Below are 22,248 nucleotides of genomic sequence, written 5' to 3' on the forward strand. Positions count from 1 at the left end.
GTCTGCCCAGAAGGGTTACACTTTCCTAATTCATCTGCCCAGGAGGGGCTATTTTCTGATTTGTCCATGAAAGGGAGTCTTTCTTCTAATTCAAAAAGAAGTACTGGGACTTCCCTGGTGGTCCAGTGGTTAAGACACCATGCTTCCACTGCAAGAGGTACGGGTTCTATCCCTGGTTGGAAAACTAACATCCCACATGCTGTGTGGTGCAGTAATAAATAAATAAATAAATAAATAAATAAATAAATAAATAAATAAATAAATAAATAAATAAATTTTAAAAAAGATAATAGATTGAAATGTCAAAACATAGCGGAAATTTAAAAAAAAAAAAAAAAAAGAAGTACTGTGTGGGCTAACATCCACCCTACAACCAACTGCAACAAGAATGACCCAGTAATTTTCATCCAAGTGTGGGAACAGGAAGCTCATCTTAGGCTTCGGTTTTCTAGATCTTTTCCAGAATGTTCTGTAAAGCCAGGCTTTGAAGTTATGCTCCAAAAGGTACTTTCCTTTCCTTGAATCTTCATGATGCAGTGATAGGGGGAAGGGTGGCTTCCCATTGATGTCCATTATTAACACCTTCCTTATGTGTTAGAGACCCAGGCTTACCACGCTGGCCCACGCCATGCCTCTTTGAACTTACGTGATGGTTAATTCTATGTGTCAACTTGGCTTGGTCACCATTTCCAGATATTTGCCCAAACACTGATTCAGACACTGCTGTGAATGCATTTTTTAAGATGAGATTAACATTTAAATCAGTGGACTTTGAGTAGAACACATTAGCCTCCATAATATGGGGGGGGGGGGGGCTTGTCTGATCAGTTGAAGGCCTCAAGAGAAAAAAGATGGACTCCCCCAAAGAAGAGAGAATTCTGCCTCCAGACTGCCTTGTGGGCTCAGGCTGCAGCATCAACAGTTCCCTGAGTCTATACCCTATTTCCAGGTTGCCTCCCTCTCTGACTTGGTCCTAGTTTTGTGCCCCCTGTGAAATCTAGGTCTTCAGGAAAGGGTGTGCTAGGAGAGTGAATGAAAGAATTTTTCTGGGTTTCCAACCAAATAGGTCTCTCCGTATCTGTTGAGGATGCCAACATGAAAACAAGTCTGGGTGGAAGGGCTCGAAGCTAGGTAGCGACAGGCAAGCCTGTGGGTGATAAAAAGTCTGACCCCTGGGACAGAAGAGGGTAAGCTGCCCTCGCCATCCAACTCAGCACCTGCTGACCCAGGTGAGCCACCCAAGCCCGCTATTCACATCCTAAGATCCAGGGCACTGCCCTCCAGATTCCACTCCAAATGAGCCTGGTCTAGGGCATTATACTTACTGAAAAATTGACGAGTCATATATCTCACACGTTGGACCCATTTCCTGAAGGGCCTACTCTAGTTACAGAATCCCACCTTCAAGCCCATTCTACCAAGGAGAATTCATAACCAGTAACATCCGAAGGGAAAATCGCCTGGCAGGAGAAGGAAGGACAGTGCCTGAGAGTGGACAAGAAGTTCCTCGAGGGGAGATGTTGGATCTATTGGCCTCAAGAGCTCCAGGACCCAGCACGGGACCTGATACAAAGGAACAAACCTCTGGTCAGCCGAAGGCCAGAACAGAGCCCGGAGGAAAAGCCTGGAACACGCAGGAGGCAAAAAGGAAACTGCAGGAAAAGGAAGACATCTGGAAGCTTGGAATGGGCACGGGATTAGGACTTTTCGGTTTATAAAAAGCACTTTCTGTTACCCTCCATCAGCTCTTTCTGAAGCCACAAGGATTAGGGGTACACATGTCTCAATCCCCATTTGATAGACAGAAGCTCAGGAAAGTCTATCGACTTGCCCACCCAGTCAGAGCCAGAGCTTGAAATTGAACCATCTCCTTCCAAGTTCCAAGCCCTGTGGAGGGAGGAAGGTCCTAAGAAAGGAACTGGGGTGTTCTTTTCTTTTTTAAGACTTTTTTTTTTTTTTTTGGATGTGGACCATTTTTAAAGTCTTTATTGAATTTGTTACAATATTGTTTCTGTTCTATGCTTTGGTATTTTTGGCTGCGAGGCATGTGGGATCTCAGCTCCCCGACCAGGGATTGAACCCACACCCCCTGCACTGGAAGGCAGAGTCTTAACCACTGGACCGCCAGAGAAGTCCCTGGTGTGTTCTTGATGAGATGACTCATTCCCTTCATAATAATCGGACTGGGGCAGAACTGGACGAAAGCTACCTCCAGGCTAATTATTTTTCCCACCAAAGAAAAGCGGCTCTCCACAGATGCAGTCTTGTCCCCCTCATTCTGACACCGATTCCCATGCGGAAGGACACAAGAACAGCTCAGCTCAGACCAGCCCCACACCGTGGCCTTGCTTCTAGCAGCTAAAATTCTCATCTTTGTGCATCAATTCGTATCAGGGTTGCAAATTTACCAGTGGCACTCCGATTTGCAAAGAAAACATAACTTCTTCATTTTCCACGATTGATGTAAGGAAATTCAATCTGATCTAATAATGTAAAACAGCCTCTTTAGAGAACTCAGCTTCTTTTGGATAAACGTTTTGTACTTTTTAATCCCTTTTCACCTTGCTTATCTCCAAGAGTGCATCTGGAGGTGTTGATACGAGAGAGCTGGTCTGTGTGACCTAAAGGTGACGAGAAAGATCTCGGATCCACACGGGCCACAGGCCCACGGTCCCTTCCGGCTCCTGTAGTCTGTATGAGGATGCCGCTGTCCACCTGATGGACAGGAGCCCTGCTGGCACCAGAGGCTGAAGCCTGCCCTCCTTGGTTCTGTCTGGGCTCAGCAGTCCTGCTATCTAGAGTCCAAGTCAATCCTCTCTAGGACTGCGTGTCCCCTGAGGTCTAGCTGTGCTGCATGGCCAGTTCTTGGTCGGGATGATCTGCCATCTGGCCCGCAGCTACAGCGTCCCTCACCACAATGCAGCAACACCTGTCTCCCCCAGTAAACCTCAGCCAACACCATCAATCCCTGTGATCTTCTAGGGGGACCAGGAAAAAGTGGACACTGTCCTCACCCTCCCGCCCCAGCCCCAGGAGCTGAGGAAGCCTCTGGAGGCTTAGCTGGGAGGTTCCTCACTTCAGCTGGGAGAGGGTCAGAACACACCTCTTTCCCTACTTACTCACCTGCTTCTGACAGCCTCCTTCCTCCCGCAGTTTTTTTGAGGCCAGAAGGGGTGGGCTTTCCCCTTCCTTCTTCCCTGATAGAGACACCCCCTATCCTGTACTTTTAGGAGGCATTTGTAGTCCCCTTTCCTGGCACTTTGGTGGTGGAATGGCTGCCAGGAAACGTCGCGTTTGGGTGAGAAGGACGAAAAACCGTCTGGTACTTTTGAAAGATGATCTCATTACACAAGAACACCAGTTCCTCTGGCCAAGCTTCCAGACTGGGCAGAAGACCACTCTTCTGGCCACGCGTGCTCTTAACACCTCAAAGATAGGCAAGCAGAAGGGAAAGGAAATTACTTAGACCCGAAAGAGAACCGATGTTTTATAGCAAGGTGAACATTTATTCCAACACAGAGCAAAAAGCTACACTTTCAAATTGGTCAGGGGAGCCTCATGGCTGAAGTCCAAGCACTGAGCCCCTAAAGACACAGACTGACCTTGGAAAATGTTCGTTTTATAGGAATATTTTGCTAGTAGCATTCAGGGCAAAATGCTCAATATCTGGCAACATCTGAGGTGTCCAGCCCAAACGTTTGACATGGCAGCCTCATTTGCCAAGGTCGTGCCTCTGGTTCTCGTATGGAATGAGAGGACTCTGGTTCCAGGACCACAGGCTGGCTCCCTGGGGTAGGCCAGCTGGAGCAGAAGTCTGAGCTTTTGGTGTTAACGGGAGGCAATATGAGTGAGTGAGTGTGGCTGACTCAACACCGTAAGTTATCCCTTTGGAAAAAAATGCATCTTAAAACTCACATTCTACCAATGTAAGAACCACGGTTCATAAACCTCCTGAATCTGCCAACAAATCAACAAAATGTGTGTGTATGTGTGTGTGTGTGTGTGTGTGTGTGCGCGCGCGTGTAAGTGAGAGATGAGGGGCGTATAATTGATTTGTTTTGTTTTTTCCAAACATTCAAAGGAGTATCAGACCTGTATCAGCATCCCATGGAATTAATTTACTGCAGGGACTTGGTTACGCTGGTGAAATATGGAGAGGAGGAAACAGCAAACAATAGGAATTAATGAAATAGAGGACGAAATCTGTAAGAGAATCAGCAAAGCAAAATAATGGTTCTTTGAAAACGTTAATAAAATTGATATCTTTCTATAGGGGCTTTTAAATATGTCCACAAATTCTCTGACAATCTTCTCAAAAGTGGACCCTAATCCTGCTCTCTTTTCCGTGTGGGCTGTACCTCGTAACTCTCTTGCAATGAGAGGAGTAAGTGGAACTGATGATGTGTGATTTCAAGACTTTGCTGTCACTTGGATCCCTGTCTCTGGGGGAGGCCACCTGCTATGTTGTGAAGACACTCCAGCAGCCCTAGAGAGAGATTCACATGGTGAAGAACAGAGGCCTTGAGGAATCCGAACCACCTGCCAACAACCAGCACTGACACGCCAAGCATGTGACTTAGCTAACGGGGAAGGAGACCCTTCAGGTCCATTCGCAGATGAGTGCAATCTCAGACGGCACCTTGACTGCAACCTCGAGGGAGACTCTGAGCAGGACAGCCAGCTAAGTCATCCCCAGGACCCACCCCCTCACACAAGTTGTGTGAGATAATAAATGCTTCTAGTTTGAAGCTACTGAGACTTAGGGTAATTTGTTACGCAGCAAGACATAACGAATACACCCCTTACTCCCAAATAAAAGCTAATCAAGAAATAAAAGAGAGAAGGCACAGGTCAATATCAGGAATAAAAGAGAGGATATCACAAAAGATCTAACAAACATTAAAAAGTTGTAAAAGTTATTTGCAGAATCTTGTGGTCATAATTTAAAAATTTAAAAAGAAAAAATTCTTAGAAAAACACAATTCACCCAAACTGAACCAAAAGAAATGGAAGACTTACAGAAAGGAAATTCCAAGCCCGGGTCCAAAGAATGCCAACTCGTTTCATGAGGCCAGTAAAACTGTGATAGAAAACCTGAGAAGGACATTACAAGAAAAAACAAATATAAGCCAAACTCTTTATGAATATAGATGCAAAAATCCTAAATAAAATATAGCAGTTCAAATCCAGTGATATATGAACATTTTTTTAAATTTCAGCAATGTACGGTTGCTTTAACGTTCAAAAATTAATTATTATAATTCACCACTTTAATGGAGAAATAGGAGAGAGGTCATATGATCATTTCAAATATGCACAGAAAAAGTATTTGGTGAAATTCAGTATCTGCTTATGTTAGAAACGTTTAGAAAGCTAGGAATAGAAGAAGGTTTCCTTAATCTGATAAAAGGTGTCTACAAAAAGCCTGCTGCAGTCATTACACTTATGGAGGCCTCCCCCGAGGCTGGTAATGCACCAGAGTTTCTTGCTACCCTCAGTTTACTCAACACTTCACAGGAGATTCTAAATCATCGCTAAAATAAGAAGATAGAGGAATTAGAAATGAAGGGAAAAAAATTATGTTTAGTCATAGATGGCCTGGTCACATAAGAAAAATCCAGAGAATATGGATATTTTCCTCGAATTGGTACGTGCACTTAGCATACAAGCTCCCTGTTGTCGGTACCCCAGACCCAGGCTTCCAGAGCAGTTTCTTTCTGGAACCTTGCCAGTCATCAGTGTGAGGAGAAAGAGCTGATGAACCACGATCTGACTCTGAAATCTTTTGCCCGATGTAACCCGCATTACCTGCGTCACATGTCGTTGGCCAAAGCACGTGACACAGCCACTCTACAGGGTAGGGCACGTCATCCTCCTGCAGGGAAGGGCATGGCAGAGGGGAAGTGATGCCACAACCTGTCCTAAGAGTAAGGGGCAAAGGTGTGGAGGACAGAGAAAGAAGCAGGGAGAGATACAGGTATGATGGCAGGTGACAAGACACCAGGATTACAGGAGAAAAGTAGCCAGTGAAAACTTCCTGGGGCAGAGTTGCCAAAAGAACAGGTAGGTCTCATCCTCATCTTTATACAGTAAGTCCCCTACATACGAACGGGTTCCGTTCCGAGAGCGCAATCATAAGTCCACTTTGTTCGTAAGTCCAGCAAACTCAGCCTAGGTACCCAGCTAACACAATTGGCTATATCATACTGTACTGTAATAGGTTTATAATACTTTTCACACAAATGATACCTAAAAAACAAACACACAAAAAGTAAAGAAAACATTTTTAATCTTACAGTACAGTACCTTGAAAAGTACGGTAGTACCAGCTGTTTTACTCTTGTTTCCGGACATCCTAGGCTTGAAATAAAGATACTGTACTACTGTGCTCTATACAGTACTGGACAGTAAAGTACACAAAACCATAACCACTTGTAGAGGATGCACGCACGTGATAATGTACACCAGACACATGAACTAACTTTTATGACTGGACATGCAAAAGCAAGTTCGCATCTTTGAAAGTTCACAACTTGAAGGTTCGTATGTAGGGGGCTTACTGTACTTGTTTGCTTTGGTATAACATGAACTCCTATTTCACGAACATCTGATAAAGTCCATCACATACATAAACGCTTTGTGTGTTTTTGCAGGATATCAGGGACAGGAGATGAATTTCATATTTGAGTGTGCAGAGCAGGGAAGAGACCAGCCATGGGAGGTAAGAAGCCCACGAGGACAAAAGTTCGGCAAAAGCAGGAAACTACAGCCATATGTGACTGAGAATTTACGCCCCTGGGAATTTTCAGAAATCTGGAGACGGGCATTGGAATTCCCATGGATATGGAATTAGAAGCTTAAACTAATTTTCTCTAAATCTCAGCCTTCTTGGCTAAGATCCAGGTTACATCTATGACAAGCATGCATTTCTTAAATTAGAAACTAATTAACAAATATTATGGTTGTTTTGAAAACTCTAACCATATCCATCAGTGATGAGGTAGCTGAAGTGACGTGGGTAAGTGGAGGTACAGTGTTCTCCTGGGTTCTTCTTAGTGTTGGCACAAAGTTACTCAGGGAGATCATTAAATAATTTTAATCCTTGTGTATTGCAAAAGGTGTGTAACTAGGTTTTCTTCTTAGCTGATAAAGGCAATGGAATTAATAAATATTACCCAAGACTTTAAAATAATTTCAAATCTCAGAGACATAAAATAATGTTTCTGATGTTAAATCTAAACAATTCTTTAAAAACAACAGCAACCACAGGGATCTAGATAAATATTCAACCCGGAGTCAACCTTGCTGTTTGTCACCCCTAAACAGGGGCTTAGGTCATTTCCATGATGTCAGCCTTCACTACAGCAGCAAGAATTGTATGCCATCTACACTGAAATGGGAGCCTTTAAAATGTGTTTGGACATAAAAGCCAATGCAAATGAGAATGCACAAATCTACACAAAATCTTTGCCATCTAGAGCTTATATTTGCTTTAACTATGAGAAATCAAGCCAACCAATCTCAGAATGAAACTCAAGGAAATCTGGGCTTCTCTGGTGGCGCAGTGGTTAAGAATCCACCTGCCAATGAAGAGGATGTGGGCTCCAGCCCTGATCTGGGAAGATCCCACATGCTGCGGAGCAACTAAGCCCATGCGCCACAACTACTGAGCCTGCGCCCTAGAGCCCGCGAGCCACAAATACTGAGCCCATGTGCCACAACTACTGAAGCCTGCGTGCCTAGAGCCCGTGCCACACAACAAGAGAAGCCACCACAATGAGAAGCCCATGCGTTGCAATGAAGAGTAGCCCCTGCTCGCCGCAACTAGAGACAGACCGCGCGCAGCAAAGAAGACCCAACACAGCCAAAAATAAAATAAATTTTTAAAAATAAATAAATTAGTTAAAAAAACAAAAACTTAAATAAAAAACTTAAGGAAATTAAATTTTGCACGTGGCCAAACATGTGCTGTGTGCCAGCACATTTGACGTTGCGTATCTGTACGCACCCTTCTGTCTACGTATAGACAGAGCCTTGGAGCAAGTAAACACCAGGTCTTCATCTATCAGCATTCAGTCCATGTGCTGGTTTGGGTTTCCTCAAAGACAGACTTTACGTTGAGGGTGTGAGTGCTGATAGTTTATTTAGGAGGTGATTCCAGGATGCAGTCATAGGAGGGAGGAAGTGAGATAGGGGAGAAAAGTAGCCAGTAAACAGTGTGTTCGCGTGCAAAAACCCTACTGGGATAAGGAGAAAACTGGATATTAATCCTAACCCAGAACCACAGAGCCAATGTAAAATACTTGTGTCAGAGTATTGCCAGAAGGGGCAAGGGAGCTGGGGTATACCCCAGTTGCCATTCGTTAAGGGCTCCTTGAAGCAAGGCACTAATTCTCCAGTACTTCCAGCTCGTCCCAGGCTCTGCCATCTACAAAAGCCCTCAGGCAGAGGGATGCAGAGACTGGCAGATGGAAATCAGCCCTACTAGACCATAATGCTCAGAGCTGAAGAGACACAGGTGGGGCTCTGACAGCCACCTCTGCTTCTATTACATCTCCTGTCTTCCAAACCATCCCTGTTTGTCTGTTCCTTTATGTTCTAGCATTTCTTGCTGACTTTTATGCAGATTTTGATGAGGGATAGGGGGTCTCCTGTCCTCTGCTCTGCACTATCCTGTTTTAAGAACTGACATCAAATGTTTACCCACCAGTAGGGTCTGAAGCGGATGCAACAGAATGACCAGGACAAAGGCTTAAAGTGATCAAAGTGTTCTCCATCCCGATCCACAATGAAGAAGAAGCCTCCGAAATTAGCCCCATGGTAGAACAAGTGTCAGCCAGCCGGCTGCTTCATTCTGCCAGCGTAGGCTCCACCCTTATTCTGAGACACTCGCTCCCTCCTGGAGAAGAGCCCCCATATGCTCTCTCGAAAAGCCTCACCAGGGACCTTCAGCTGTAAATAAAGCCTTGACTGAACCAAGCCCCGCTCAGAATAGCAAGTATCTAAGCAGATCTGCATGGCACTGTCTTCCCAGCAGGGAAACGCTGCCACGGTGCCCATCACACCCTTCCTTAATTATCTCAGCATAGCACAGAAGCTAGAAAGCCCCCATCATTAACTTTTATGGGGGATGTTTTCCAAGAGGATGCCCATGTCCCACCCCACGCTTCAGAACTGGCAAGTGATATACCCGGAGCTTGCAAAGAGTTTGAAAAGTTGAAGGTGGCCACGATCCATCTAAGACAGTTATTCTCAACCAATGGTGTTTTTTTGTTGTTGCTGGTTTTTCTTTTGGGTCGCTCCGTGCCGCATGTGAGAGCTTGATTCCCCAGCCAGGGATTGAACCCGTGCCCTCTGCAGTGGAAGTACAGAGTCTTAACCACTGGACCACCAGGAAGTCCTCAACCAGGGGTGTTTGTGCTCTGCCCTTCCACCAGGAGACACTTGCAACGTCTGGAGAAATGTATGAGAGTGTGAAGGTGCTAGCTGGCATCTAGTGGGTGGAAGCCATGAAATCTGCTGAGCAATTTACAAGGACAGGACACCCTCCCACAATAAAGAATTATCTTGCCTAAAATACCAGTGGTGTTGAGGTTGAGAAACCCTGCTCTAAGGAGATAATTCTGCTGGACCCTTAGACACCCCCTTGCAATCGTATTTCATCCCTTCAACCCTGACTCTGCCCCTCGCAGACTTCCTGTTTTGCTAATTAAGCTCTAAACAAGACCTCCTTCCCCTCTCTAACCCTGTTATGGTCTCAGAATTCTCTCCTCAACTCAGCAGCTAGTCCCTTTCACCATTCTAGTCTCAGAATTTCTCTCTCAATGTCCCCTCCCCAAATCTCTTACATGTCAAAGTTCATCTTCCAGCAACTATCTACTTTTCTTCATTCTAAGCCCAGAATGTCCCCATCTCTGCTGTGAGCCCATCATCCCCCACACAAGCCTTTCTTGGTTCTTGGATCCCGATGAAGAGGAACTTCTATGATGCCCCTCCCAGCTCTGAAACAGCAGCTCTGGAGCCGACCCTTCCCAGGCAGCAGACATCTGAGTGTCTGGCTAAGAAGATTCTAGGATTTGGGTTCTCTGGTCCCTGCTTCTGACAGCTGGAGCTCTCATTTCTGGTGCCCATGCTACCCGGTAACGGTGAGACGGAGGCCTCTCTGTGTGCTGGCTGCGATAGCAGACAGGCTCCCTGCTGTAGTAGCCAGCCCTCCCTCAAGCAGAGTCATCTTTGGGCCTGGGGTTAGGATGAACAACCTGAAAGCTTGAGCACTGAAGGTCCAGGGGCTTGGGACTGTCCTGGGACGAAAGTCCTCCTGGGCTTCCCGGGTGGCGCAGTGGTTGGGAGTCCGCCTGCCGATGCGGGGGACATGGGTTCGTGCCCCGGTCCGGGAAGATCCCGCCTGCCGCGGAGCGGCTGGGCCCGTGAGCCATGGACACTGAGCCTGCGCGTCCGGAGCCTGTGCTCCGCAACGGGAGAGGCCACAGCAGTGAGGGGCCCGCGTACCGCAAAAAAAAAAAAAAAAAAAAAGTCCTGCAACCCAGGAATGCCCTCAGGCTGGTTTCCCCCCCCACCGAAGCTAGGTGAGCTCAGTGGGAGCGGCAGGAGGGCAGAGCAGAGCTGTGGCCTCACTCTCCACTCGGGCTCATTTGGGACAGGGGGGTTCTCCCTGATGCTTCTTGGGTTTAGGTCTGGAAGTCTGTCTCAGAAACTCAGAGTTGATAGTTTCACGCCACGTAGTTAGGTTCAACAGACCTCCTCGGAGCATTGCAATATACTTCCTACTCCTTGCCACGGGGACAGAAGACATGAGACCACGGCTCCTGCACCGGAGGACCTCTGGGTCTAGTGATGTGTGGAAAGACAGACAAAGTGCAGAGTGGCAAGAGCGATGACAGAGGCCAGGGCTGGGAAGGAGATGGAGAAGGCAGTCAGGGAAGGCTTCCTGAAGGTGTCAGTGCCACAGAGTGCAGGCCGAAAGGACAGAGGAGCTTTGCCAGGCAGCAAGGGAGGATTAAGGAAATATTTTCCAGTTGAATGAAATAACAAGAAAATAAATACATTGAGAAGCCTTGGCAACGCTTATAGACTTAGATGGAGTGGAGAGAAGTGCAATTCTCTTTGATCATGGAATGAAAGTATATCTGTATACTTATAAGGTAAGCTTACCATTTTTGAAGACGTATCTCCACCTATTGCCCCGTTTTTCATTTTCGTAACCCCTGCTTGAGGGTAGAGACAGAGACTGTTATTCCAGTTTACACTGGGGGAAGTTGGTACCCCAGAGGTAAGCAGTTTGTGCAGCTCACATATCTAGTTAACGTCTCCAAGCTTTGAACTTGAGGGAGGCTGCTGAGCACAGTGTGGACCGCCTGGGCTTTGGAACGAGACAGACTTTGCAAGTTCCCAGATTCTTTTTTGTTTTGTTTTGTTTTTTTGTTTTTGCGGTAAGTGGGCCTCTCACTGTTGTGGCCTCTCCCGTTGCGGAGCACAGGCTCTGGACGTGCAGGCTCAGCGGCCACGGCTCACGGGCCCAGCCGCTCCGCGGCACGTGGGATCTTCCCGGACCGGGGCACGAACCCGTGTCCCCTGCATCGGCAGGTGGACTCTCAACCACTGTGCCACCAGGGAAGCCTGATCCCAGATTCTTTACTTACTAACTCCATGACCTTGAGCACATTACTGAACCACAGTTCTCTCTTGCAGGAAATGGGGAAAATAACATCTCCTGTGCAATGGCTGTCGTGAGGATGAGATGAGGAAACCGCTTTCAAGGGCCTAGTAAGAGCTTGGACCAAGTAGGCCATTAAGAAATGGTTTCTAACAGACATAGAGAACAAACGTATGGATACCAAGAGGGAGGAAGTGGGGGGAGATGAACTGGGAGATTGGGATTGACATATATACACGACTATGTAGTAAATACATAACTAATGAGAACCTACTGTATAGCACAGGGATCTCCACTCAGTGCTCTGTGGTGACCTAAATGGAAAGGAAATCCAAAAAAGAATGGATATATGCATATGGAAAGTTGATCCACTTTGCTGTACAGCAGAAACTAACACAACGTTGTAAAGCAACTATAATTACAAAAAAAGAGAGAAACCAAAAAAAAAAAAAAAGAAATGGTATCTACAAGAGTTTGGGCTCTTAATTATGAAGACCAAAGGATAAGTTCGCTGTTAAACTGAAGAAGTTTCCCCCGTTTAGATCTTTCTTTTGTGGGTTTGCTTGCTTGTACTTCTATAACTCGATTCTCGGTGTGCTCAAATTAATTAAACGTTTCTTCAAGGATGAGAAAGCCGATGTGCTTCTGAGGGGCTGCTAATTACACTTGATGTCTCCTTTAATAAAGTGAGATTAAAAAGAGCTGAAAGTGAGATTCTTAAGTGCACAAGGCAACCACGGTGATGACACGTGGCTCTAGACGGAATCCGTAAACTTGTGTACTTGGATCCTTTTCTTTGTGTAGTGCTTATATATATATTGAAACCAAGGAGCAGAAGATGGTATCACTGATAAGCCACTTCACATGGCGATGCAGTCCAACCTCCACGCTTTTATGACAAGCCGCTGAGGAGAGTGGATTCACGCAGCTCCCTTATCCCTGACCCAAAGCCGCTCATAGGATTCACCTTCCCCCCTGACTGCCTGGTGATGGCCTTGGTCATTGTTGCTGGCTTCAACTTCAGTCTTATTTGTTCCTTTAAAAAAAAAAAAAAAAGGATTCTTCTTCCCCTTTATCTACACAGAAGGAACAGCTACCATTTCCTTGGAGATGCCCTTTCTCTGCCAACGTTGAGGGGTGAGGACCCTGAGGGGACATTGACCCCATGTCTGCCCCCAGCTGCTCCAAGTCTCTCTACTTCATCTAGGAAACAGCAACACAGATGAGAAAGAGCACAGGCTGGTTAGACAGGCCTGAGCTCACATCTTGACTCCGCCACCAATAATGTGACAAGGACCGTGTTTACAACTTCCGCGGAATCTCCTTTGTCTCTAAAATGCAGGTGGTGAAAGCTACTTGTAGAATTGCTATGAAGATTAAATGTGGCCAAGTCTGTAAAGCACCTAGAACAGGGCCCACACAAGGTAAATGTTAAATCAATGAGGTTTTCCCCTTGCACGTGGTCACTGCCTCAAAATCCAGCCACTGCATTCATTACTTTGAATCTCGCAAAGTCTATTACAAAGACCTGAAAGCAGATGAAACCCAAAGTGATTTTAGCCAGTACCACTGCTATAGTCATTATTCCAGCATAAGACTCCAAGGGCTCACTCCAAAAGATAACCTACACATCAGCGTCTACCATGAGCCTTCTGTGTGCCAGGCACTGAAGTCGTGTCTGTGACCAGGACATACATACTCCCTACCTTCTGGAGATTATAAATAATGGGTGAATGTACACCTTCAAAGTAGCATAGATGGTTTCTGGGGGGTGGGGAATAGAGATGGAGATTGTTACCCACAAGGAAGGTGGCTATCATTTTCCCAAAACACAGCAGGGCAGGCAGAAGGGGCCATAAGCAAGAAGAACCTCCATCGGGGAAAGGTGCGTATTTCCAGCCAGGGCTACAGTAAACCCCGGGGGCTACCTGGGAGGACCAGTAAGAAGTATCTCCTAAGGAGAAAAAAGCAATAAGGGGCAAGCCCAGTCCAGGGAAAATCAACGCCTTTGATCCGGCTCTGCCGTTGCTACAACAAGGCTCTAAGAATCTGAACATCTAGGATGCCTTAGTAAACGATGCTTAGATGAAGTCACATGGTGCGGGGGAAGGGTTTATCTAGTAGCCATTTGACCAGAAGACTAAAACTGCCTAAGAAAGCAGAGATTGATCAGTAGCTAGAGTCAGGCAATCCTAGTACCAGCGCTCTAGCTGGGAGGCATTTCTGCACCATGGGGTTTTGTGCAATTCTCAGAGAGAGGCCGTGCCGTGCTGACCTGTGGCTGAGGAGAAGAATCCTTGGGGTCTGAGTCACAGGTCAGGATCCAGATGCAGCAGGAGGCTGGATGACCTCTGTACACTGCAGCCAGTTCAACAAGCCCAAAGTGGAGCTCAAGAGGCCACGAGCAGACGTGACATCACAGTGGTTCGTCGGGGGCCAAACAGGACGCTGATGTCCTTGGACAGAGTCCTCGGTCACAGCTGCAGCTGTTCACAGCACAGACAGCAACCCCTCACCAGAAAACATACAGCAGGCACTACTATATCTTCTTTGCATATGCCAAGGGAAATTATTTATATTGAACTTGGATACACATTTAAAATTGTTTTGATTCTGTTTTTGCTAGGTCACTTGTTTACGCAAAGTCCCAAAGGTTTCTTTGAATTAGAAATTTTAGGTCTTATTGAACTAGAACGACCCCAAACTAACTACACCCACCTCATCATCCTGGGGCAGTGGTTCTCAACTGGTGGTAGTTTTGCCTGCCTCCTTCCCCACGGTCCAGGGGTCATTTGGAAATGTCTGGGATGTTTTTAATTATTGTGATCGGGGCGGTGTTATTGGTATCTGTGGGACCCAGGGATGGTGCTAAAAATCCTACAATGTTCAGTGTAGTTCCCACAACAAAAAATTATCCAGCTCGAAATGTCCATATCACTAAAGATGGAAAGCCCTTCTTTAGGGTAGCCCTGCCCCTAATATTCGCAGGGTCTAGAACAAGTATGCAGACACAGGTCCTTGGCTTGTGCCTGCCCCACCCTTCCCCTCTGCCCCAGCTCCTTCCTGCACTGGGAGAGGCCTGGCACACACTTATGCAGACAACCCTGTCTGCACATGGAACTCTGTCCACACCCCCATAAACCTAGAGGAGCACAGATCATGGGGACAGCTGCAGCGAAAAGCAATACAGACGCTGGTTGCAGACTTGGGGACCATCGGGGCAGGGAATTCTGAGGTCCTGAATAGTTGGACAGTGATGTGGCAGAGGGGGAGTCACCATTTCATTGCCCCTTAGAGCAAGGTACAGCCAGAGGAGAGCTAGGGCAAGGCCCTGTAGAGCCTGGGCCCCGGGCCAGGGGCCCTTCATCCAGAGTCTGTGGGCAATGCCGCTGCAGGCTCTACGCAGGTGTGAACCATGAGTCCAGGGCATGTGATGCCACCAGAGCTGGGAGCTTAGGGATGGTTAGGAACTAAACATGACCCTCTGAAGACTTTGGCTATCTAGTTGGCCCCGCCCCCCTCTGTCAGCTGTTTGGACCCCAGAAGGTGGGGAAAACCCAAGTTTCAGAAGAAAGGCTTATCAGAGAGCAAAGGCCTGAGAGCCTGAGAAAGAAGGAGATCCCAGGGTGAGGACAGCAGAAGGGGAAGCAGCAGCGTGAAAACAGCCATGAAATTCCAACCATCTGCCAGTCCTCTTTGATTCCCCTGACTCTGAGATAGAAACATTTCAGCTCCTTTTCCTCACTTGACTTCACCTGACTTTATGCTTTGGAAAATGACCCGGTGAAGATGATGTGCCCAGACATAGAAATAGGAGAGTGGAATGAATGACCCGCTGCTCCCAGACGTGTGATCTGCGATGTCTACCTGCCCTGGCATCCTTACCTCCCAATGTCCTTCCCATCATTCCCCTTGCTCCACCCCTCCCCCACCTCCATCACTGTCTCAGTTCAGGTGTTCATTATTTTTCCCATGAACCATGGCAACTGCCCTAATTGGTCCCCTGATAACAGTCTCCACCAGTGCATCCTCCACATAGGCTGCTGGAAAACCCTTCCTATAACACATCTCCAGACACGCCACCCCAAGTTCAGAACCCTTCTGCGGCTCCCCCTGCCCACAGAGTACTGCCCACATGCCTTAGCATGTCACTGTCCCCTGACTCGATGGTTTCTGCTCCAACTTCAAGGTTCCTGTTTTCATGCCTGGACCCACCAACCGGGGGAGCTTTCCAGGTTTACCTCCCAGAACTCAAAGCCCTGTTACATCTGTAACTTCTCCAATAGGGCCTCTCAGACCTGACACCTTCAGGGCCCAGAACTTTTTCTACATTTCCAGTGTAAGTCCAGGGGAATGGCCAACAGAGGAATCATCACCGCATCCCAGAGGCGCTTCAGAAATACCATCAGGGACGAAAGCTGAAGAGGTTTGTAATAGACACCGAGATGCACTGCCCAACTCTCCCTTCCAGGAAGGACCTACCCAACCGCAAGGCCAGGAGTCAGCAAACAGCTGTGGCTGTCAGCTCCTCCAGGGCCACCTCTGCTGCAGAGACCTGCCTTGCTGAGATGCCCTTCCCTGTGCAGCTCTCACCTTGTGACTGAGGTGGGAGTATAAAGGCCTGGTCATTTGGGTCCAAAAGAATGCAACTCTAATGACCACTGCTTGCTCCAGAAAGCCCTCTAAGAGCAGCAAAGTTCTGTTAAGCCTACATTGCATTTTCACCTCTCCTTTTGCCCAGTTTGACTGGAGCCTCCAGCAGAGAATTCGGTTCTATAGGAAGACGAGAAAACACACTATTTACCAAACCCAGAAGGAAGGTGCCCCCACTGCACTAAGTCCAGCAGGGTTCTCCTCTGTAGGCCGGGGCTGACAGCAAAAGAGGCTGTTACAGAATTTGGCTTATGCAGGGCATGGGGGCTTAACCACCAAAAGCCAAGAAGTTGCAATTATTGTAAGGACCAGTGAGGACAGAGCGGTAGCTATGGGACCATGACCCATAATAGACTATGGAATCTCTAGAGGCCAAATGTATGGGCAATAAACAAAGGTACTGGCCAGCTTATAGCAGCAGAAGAATTCAAGGCTAGATGACCAGTAGGTTGACGGAAGTTGCCCCAACGTACAATGCTACAACTTTTGCCTGGTTTCTGTACCTGAGTCAAATTTTAGACTGAGAACTCATGGACTGAACAGGTGGCTGGGTCCCCAAGAGGAAGGATCCCGCAACATTCTGGCAAGTATGCACATCAAATAATCTTCCTGTCCTTTCACAAAGGGACCTACAACTATGTGCTAAGGTAGCTGTATACCAAGGAGAAGAGAACGCCCAGATATTTCAAGGCTTGTTAGTCACAGTTGACATTGATCCCTAGAGACCAAAAACTTCATCATGGCCCTGCTGATAGGGAAATATGGGGGCCAGGTAATAAACAGATCCCTTCCCAACGTCCAGGTTATGGAGGGTCCGCTACATCCACAGACTCATACAGTGATCACTTTCCTGGTCCCCAAGTGCAGCAGTTCATTGGGTCCTTGGCCTGTGGGGTACTAGCTGTCTAGAGGAAAAGCCAAATGGAAACCTCTGAAATTACCCCATCCTGACAAGAGAATAAATCAGAAATCATACTGCATCCCTGGGAAGGAGGCAGAGATAAGTACTACCCTCAGGTAGGAGCAGAGGTGTTGTCACCTGCATGTCTCCAGGTAATTCTTAAGCATGGCCCCTCTGCAGAAAGCCCATATGTCCTGGAGGATGGCTAGAGACAACCGCAAGCCCAACCAAGTGATAACCCTGATCACAGCTATAGTTTCTTTGTTAGGACAGATTAATATGGCTTCAGGTACATGGTAGGTGGTCACTGATTTGGCAAATATGTTCTTTCCTATCCCATTCAGAAAATAGGAATGGAAATAGTTTGTATCCACATGGAATGGACAACAATATACATCTATGATTTTGCTCCAGATATATGTTAACTCTCTTACCCTCTGTCATGATGTAATCGGAGGAGATCTGGACCATCTGGACATCCTATATAGGATCACATCGATGGCATTATGTCAACAGGAGAGATAAGTAAGAGGTGGCTAGTCACATTTGCACTCCAGAGGGTTGGAGGTAAACAATATGAAGACTCGGGGCCTGCCACCTCCATAAAATTTTAAGCCCCTGTGGTCAGGGATATGCTGGAACATTTCTTCCCAAGCAAAAGACAAATTGTTACAGCTTGTCCCTCCCACCACAAAGATAGAAGCACAACACCTGGTGGGCTTCTTCAGGTTCTGTTCTGCAAAGGACGCATGGAGGTGGACCTGTGAACACGAGATCCTCTGGTCATATGTACCTTGTCATCCTGAAACTGCCGGCCTGAGAGACCATTGGAACAGCCTGTGAAATCACAGCTGAAGCGCCAGCCCAGAGGCAATATTTTGCAAGGACAGGATGCCATCCCTCAGGATGGCATATTTGCACAAATCAATGATATTTAAATGGAGCCGTGTCCCCAACAGGAAGAATACGAGAACCCAGGATCCACGAGGTGGAAGTGGTGAGTGACCCCACTTACCATGAATTCCTAATGATCCTGGGTAGGCTCCATACTTCCCATCCCCACTACCATGGGCTCTGCAGGCTTAGGGGTCCTGCTCCCCAGAGGGCACACACATCTTCTCTAGGGGCCACAGCTGGGGTCCCATTGAATTCTAAAGTGTGTCTGCTGCCTGGGCACTTTGGATTTCTTGTGTTGAGGGACGTTGTGTTGAGGAAGAAGAGAAGTCACCATCTGGGCAGGGTGAGATGACCCTCATCACCAGGACAGGAGCAGGTTGGTGTCACACAGTGCAGCATGGAGGAATGTCTGGGTCCTAAGTGATCTGCTTGGGTCCCTCTTGAGATTCCCCTACCCAGCTGTGATTATAAATGGACAAGCACACAACCTCAGCCTGAGAAGGGCACGGTGATGAGGCATTCAAACCTTTTGGGGATGAGAGTCTGGTTCCACCACCAGGAGAGCCACCAAGGCCAGCGGATAGTAGAGAAGGGAGACAACTCCCATCCGCTGCGTCCCAGAGGCCAACAGCAGTGGCAGGGCTAAATCTTATCCCACAGGTTCCCTTCTCCTGGGTTTCTAAGGAAGAGAGGCCACCAGAACCTGGATGAGCTGTCCCCGAATGGGTATGGTGGAAGAACGAGGAGTAGTAAACTGGTAAAAAGAAGATGTGCTACGCATACCCCCGCCAAGGAAGGATCTGCTGCCACCATGCGGAGGGGGGTCAGCAAGCAGCCCGCACCATCAGCACCGTCAGGGCTTTCCTCCCTGGTGGAAAGGCTCCTTGCCCGTCCAGAGCAGCCCACATCAGGTGACAGGGCACAGGGAGGGTAAGCGGGCCTGGCCATTTCCACCAGGCAACGGGGAGCAACTCTGAGGGACCTCCTCAGGCCACAGCCCCCGCCGGCTTGGTTTGGGCTTTGTTGGACCTGCACTGCAGTCAACTTCCTTACCCAACCGGATCCTGTTAATCCCGAAAAACAGCCTTCACCCCAAGCTCTGTATCTGAGTCAGCTTCTGCCAAACCCAACTTGTAACCAGCTTTAGAGTGTAGACTGTGTGGGGAGATTGAACCCTGGGGGCTGAATGGCTGTGCCGTGACAGGCTGGGGAGCACATTAGTTAGAGCCCCTTGGCCACTCCATGCTCTCCCCAAAATCAGTAGATGTTGAGGCTGAGAAATGGTGATGGGTGAACGCAAATAAGTTTGTTTTCTGGAGGGAGGGAGGGAAGTGGAGCCCATAAGGGCATTAAGCAGGGGCTACACTGCCAGCAGGTCATGATGTCACTTCTTTAAAGTTCTGGAAATGATCGGTAGTAGTTGGGGTGACTAAGGAGGGGACGGCTGGAGAAGAGGTGAGGTGCCCATGAACTCTCTGGGGCTGGAGGGACAGAGAAGCCAGGAGCATAAGGGCCTCCTTATCCTTCTGTTGTTGGCTTTCTCATTGCATGTGTGCTGTCTGGCTCATGGGCTGGTGTGGATAAAGCACACCTCTGCCCACTTTGACACTAACTCCCACCCCTCACGTTTGAAACAGAAACATTTGTACAAAAAAAAAAAAAGTTGTCTATTCCAGCTTTGGAGGGTGAACCAATCAATTCAATGCACCAAGAAATCAACTAATTTCACTCTTTTTAGTTTGTTTGTCAAAAGCTGTTGCTTGGCTACAGTTGAGAAGCTGTATCAGAGCTTCCCGTGTCTTTTAGCAAAAATTGCCATAACTCGGGACCTCCCTGGTGATCCAGCGGTTAGGCCTCCACACTTTCACTGCCAAGGGCGCTGGCGACCCCTGATCAGGGAACTAAGATCCTGCAAGCAGTGCGGCCAAAAAAAAAAAAAAAAATTGCCATACCTTTCTGGAAATAATTTATGAAAAATTGACTATATCATTTATCCATAAGTTTTCATACGTTTCTGAAAATGCCAGAATGACATTAACAATATTCAAAATAATAGTAGCTTACTTCTGTAAACTACAGTGTACCAAATATTTACATGCTTTCTTCATATTCGTAACTCTTTTACAGAATTGGAGAACATTATCCTCCTTTAAAAATCTAGACGCTCACAGGTTTTCAGTGACTTTCTCAAAATCCCAAAGCTAAGAATGACAGAACACAGCTAACTTCACTGTGGCCAGGTCAGGAGACAAGAAATGGAAGTGTCATAATCCCAGTCACTAGCCAGGCTACCTAAGGGTCTGTTTGTAAGATTTGTTTCGTTTCTAATTTTGTCCCAAAAGAGAAGAGTTATCCACACAGCACAGTAATCTGGGGAGAGAACCCAGAATAATGGAACATTTTAGTTGCAAGCACACTGACTTTTCGTACCTGTTAATTAGCTAACCCTAGAAATAAAGGAGACATCGTGGGCACGTGTCAGAGGGTGCGAAGTGCATTCTCACGTGTGCACTCTTCAACAAAAGGAAATACCACTTGGCATCTCAACCCATCACTACCTTTTAGCAGCTAAAACGTTTTGTCTGTCGTCCTGCAATTTCCTGGCAGTGGAGATGGCCGGGCTCCAGCTTGGCACGTTCCTCATGTGTACAAAGGGGAGAGGGTAGGGACTGTGGTTTGCTGAGCAGCTCCTGGGTGCCAGCTCCTGGGCACCTTACAGCGAGCTTTATATACATTTTTTAAAGTATATGCAATAACCCTGCCTCCGAAGTCCTGTGGTTCCTAAATGATAGAAGCTGAACCTCAGAGAAGGAGGCAACTACAGGTCACTGTCGCCCATCCCGCCTCCTTGAACTCACCTTGAACTCCGCTGCCTGGCAAACATTTCTAAGGCAGAGTTCTGTTCTTCAGAGCACTCATTGCAGAACTCCATAAACATCAATAAACACGCCCGATTTTCCTTGGCTTTAACCTGGCGTTGGACTAGTATTCGGGCATTAGTGCTGATGTCCTGTAAACCTTTATTCCGTGCTTCCTTCAAATTTCTCATGCTCTTCCTCCTGCCAGGATGAACTTTCTCCTTATCTTTGCTCAGCTGAACATTTCTCTTCCCTCAGTTCTAAGGCCACTCCATCCCGAAAGCCTTCCTCACCCACCCCAGTAGGATTCATCTATCCTATGAACTCATTCCCCCTTCGCATCTTGGGCCCAGGGGTCCTTCCTGGGTGAACCCTCCCCAACCCCCCAGTGCTCCCAGGCAAACTCAGATGCTCCTTCCTCTGGGCTCTTACACACCTCAACTCATGGCTCTGCTGTGGCGTACCATGCATCCCTCCAGAAACAAATGGACGTAAACGGCGCCATCCTGCAAAAGGGAGCTCTTGGCCGTTTTTCCTTTTTCCACCAGGCACAATCCAAATTCTAGGTGTATGTCCAGGAGAGGCATCCATCTACAGCATCATTGAGATAGACTTTCCAAATCACAACTTGATGAAGAAGACAACCGAATGTGTGTCCATTCTACAGAAAGAAAGAGACATGGTACAGATATTTAAACAGAGGAGCAGTGCTGCTAAAGATGGCCTGTTAGAGAACATGAACTGTCCCATCAGGTTGCCATGCTCATGGTTTACAATTAAAGACTCAAGACTCAGTCTGACTTACAGCCTGGTGGGAGCTCAGGTCCAGCTTGGACAGGGAGCTCTCTGGGCTGGTCTGTGATATTCTTTTTTTAAAGTTAATTAATTAATTCATTTATTTTTGGCTGCATTGGGTCTTCATTGCTGCACGTGGGCTTTCTCTAGTTGTGGCGAGCGGGGGCTACTCTTCGCTGTGGTGTGCAGGTTTCTCACTGCAGTGGCTTCTCTTGCTGTGGAGCATGGGCTCTAGGCACGCAGGCTTCAGTAGTTGTGACATGCGGGCTCAGTAGTTGTGGCTCTCGGGCTCTAGAGCACAGGCTCAGTAGTTGTAGCACATGGGCTTAGTTGCTCCATGGCATGTGGGATCTTCCTGGACCAGGGCTCAAACCCATGTCCCCTGCATTGGCAGGCAGATTCTTAACCACTGCACCACCAGGGAAGTCCTGGGCTGTGATTTTCTTATGTGCTCTGCAGTGTTCTGCTCC

The 22,248-nt window shown here is 47.4% G+C and overlaps 1 protein-coding gene across 5 annotated transcripts in view; it reads right to left on the minus strand.

Moving 5' to 3' along the window:
• The window catches only part of LOC116747437 (5-formyltetrahydrofolate cyclo-ligase), a 279,548-nt gene that overhangs the window by 6,097 nt on the left and 251,203 nt on the right, over window positions 1–22,248 (minus strand). For 3 of the 5 annotated variants that reach the window (XR_004348042.1, XR_004348045.1, XR_004348044.1), the window contains exons 6-8: window positions 21,420–21,644; window positions 20,984–21,184; window positions 3,124–5,094 (exon numbers count right to left, since the gene is read on the minus strand). The gene's annotated coding sequence lies outside the window, so the exon portion shown is untranslated. Of the gene's footprint in view, window positions 1–396; window positions 5,095–20,983; window positions 21,185–21,419; window positions 21,645–22,248 lie in introns of those variants that run through there. The other 2 variants (XR_004348046.1, XR_004348041.1) reach the window with 2 other exon arrangements.

The sequence above is a fragment of the Phocoena sinus genome, chromosome 2 (assembly GCF_008692025.1).
Source record: "Phocoena sinus isolate mPhoSin1 chromosome 2, mPhoSin1.pri, whole genome shotgun sequence".
NCBI classification, from domain to species: domain Eukaryota; kingdom Metazoa; phylum Chordata; class Mammalia; order Artiodactyla; family Phocoenidae; genus Phocoena; species Phocoena sinus.